The sequence below is a fragment of the Etheostoma spectabile genome, chromosome 18 (genome assembly GCF_008692095.1).
Source record: "Etheostoma spectabile isolate EspeVRDwgs_2016 chromosome 18, UIUC_Espe_1.0, whole genome shotgun sequence".
NCBI lineage: Eukaryota > Metazoa > Chordata > Actinopteri > Perciformes > Percidae > Etheostoma > Etheostoma spectabile.
Window position 1 is genome coordinate 25,213,721 of NC_045750.1, and position 2,398 is coordinate 25,216,118.

General features: G+C 35.7%; 1 protein-coding gene across 1 annotated transcript in view; it reads left to right on the forward strand.

Annotated features, from left to right (window-relative positions):
• The window catches only part of LOC116706262 (bromo adjacent homology domain-containing 1 protein), a 44,694-nt gene extending 44,658 nt beyond the window's left edge, over positions 1-36 (forward strand). The window contains exon 8 of the transcript XR_004336189.1: positions 26-36. The gene's annotated coding sequence lies outside the window, so the exon portion shown is untranslated. The remainder of the gene's footprint in view (positions 1-25) is intronic.
• Positions 37-2,398: the final 2,362 nt, after the last annotated feature.

The following is a 2,398-nucleotide window of genomic DNA, read 5'->3' on the forward strand; positions in this document are numbered from 1 at the left end:
ACCTCATTGACCTGACTAAATGAAGAGTTTCTATTCCAGCAGAGCTCCAAGTCCACCATGTGCTGCATGTTCCTGTTAGGTCCAATCAGCCCCATGGAGAGTAAGAAAGAGAGAGAAAAGGTGCAGTCACCCTAATCAGGTGTTCTCTGATGATGGGAACAGTCTTCACAAAGTGCCTGCAGGGTATAAATACGCCACTGAACATTTTGATGTGCCATAACCTTTTCAGTTGCAGAAATGAAGACTTATGGAAAATGCTAGCTGTGCCCGGTGTAACATTTTCCTCTCTCACTGAAAGTAACATTTAAGGATTTGATTCACTACAATGAATGTGGATTTAAAAGTGGACTGTGTTAAGGTATGCTGTGATTACTCAGCACATCCTGTTACATTCCCACACAGGCAGCTACTCAGTCTGTGGGGATTTGGTTTTAGGAACCAGAGGGTTCAAGTCCCCATGGGGACCAGGTACAGAGTGTGGACTGGCAGCTTCAGAGGTGCCAGTTTTCCTCCTGGGGACTGGGCACTGACCACCCCCAAGCGCATGTGTGTGTATATATATATATGTATGTGTGCATATTACTGTATGCACATACAGTATATGTACATGTATATGCATATATGCACACAGTATTATGCATATATATGTATGTATATACTGTAAATATACAGTATAGCTATATACTGTATATATATAAACAGTATATATATATAAATATATATGCGTATTACTGTATGCACATGTATATAAATAATTTAAAAATGTATACATGCATATATATATATACACAGTATACAGTACAAATATACATATATGTACTGTATATGAATAAAGAAATAAAAAAAATTATATTTATATCAAAAAGGTAAACTTTTTTTCTCTGGTCTTGTGCATCCACGCTGCAAAGGCTCAGTTTGGAAACCCCAGAATACCAGGATATATATAACACCTTCTGCTGCTTCAAGTTTTTGTTAATCCGGGTCGTGCCAGTTCCCCCAATTTTATAAAAAAAAGTGTAATAATCCATCTCTGGAGTAACCTTCATTTAGCTGCCATTGAAGCTAAAGTATGACTTTAAAGTATATGAAATTGCTGTTGAGCAGCTATATTTCTATCATGTGTTTGTCTAGTTATTGTGTGAACGAGACTCTAATCATACCGGCCTTCATGCTGGCAGCACATGAGACACATTAAGCAGCAAAGTGAAAAATGAAATCCTGAATTAACAAAATATACATTCCCTAATTTGATTCCATTAGGGTTATCGTCACTGATCCAAACTTGGAGGCTGGACTGATCTAATGCATCCAGAGTGATGGAGAATACATCCTGACCATGGAGAAACAGTCTTAGATTTTTGGGAAATAAAATAAAAGTGATATTTCACTGTGATGTGATGTGATGTGATGTAAGCTCCAAGTGTACCCAGCCTCAGCGCCCTCCTGTGGAGAGGAAGACCACAGACCCACACGGGGTCGTCACAAAAAGGCAACACAAGGAAGTCCACATGAACCAAATAAAAAAAAAGCTCCTTTACAGCACAAGCGCAACTTTTCCCTGATCAGATCAGGCCCAGTATAGTAATAATAATAATAATAATAATAATACATTTTATTTAAATGCACCTTTCTTGGCATTCAAGGACGTCGCACAGGGAATTCATATGTTAAAAACAGCAAAACAAGTATTATACACAATAAAACAGCCAAACAAATACTATACAGCAATGACCTATGTCCTTCCTACTCAGTATGACCTGAGTGGAAATGAGGAGGGTCGTCTTTAAAAAAAAAACATATTAACCCTTGTGTTGTCTTCCCGTCAAAATAGAAAATCAACACTTTTGATGACAGTTTTTTATGTTTTTTTTCTTTTTTTCTTACGTTTTTGTCCCATTTTTCAACTCTTTTGACACTTTATTTCAATGTTTGCCCCTCTTTAGATGTTTTCAACACTACGTAACACTAACTTATCAACTTTAGTTTTACAGTTATTTTTGGAATTTATGGTCAATAAATCAGAATCAGAATCAGAATCAGAATCAGAATCAGCTTTATTGACCAGGTATGAAGACACATACAAGGAATTTTCCTTTGGAGCGTAGTTGCTCACACTGTGCTTACACATTCAAAACAAACAAACAAACAAACAAACAATATATACACACTAATATATACACACTAATATATATACTCTAAACAGAAACAATGTAGAGAGATGAGTGCAATGAAGAGTCCAATAAAAAATATTTAAATGTGGAACATAGTGCAAATGGTACTGGGATAAATAGTATTAAGTTATTATATTATAATGTGAACAGTATGAACATTATGAACAGTTCTGAAATGGGAAATGAGAATGATGAATAAATAATGAATAATAAGTGAGATATGAGAA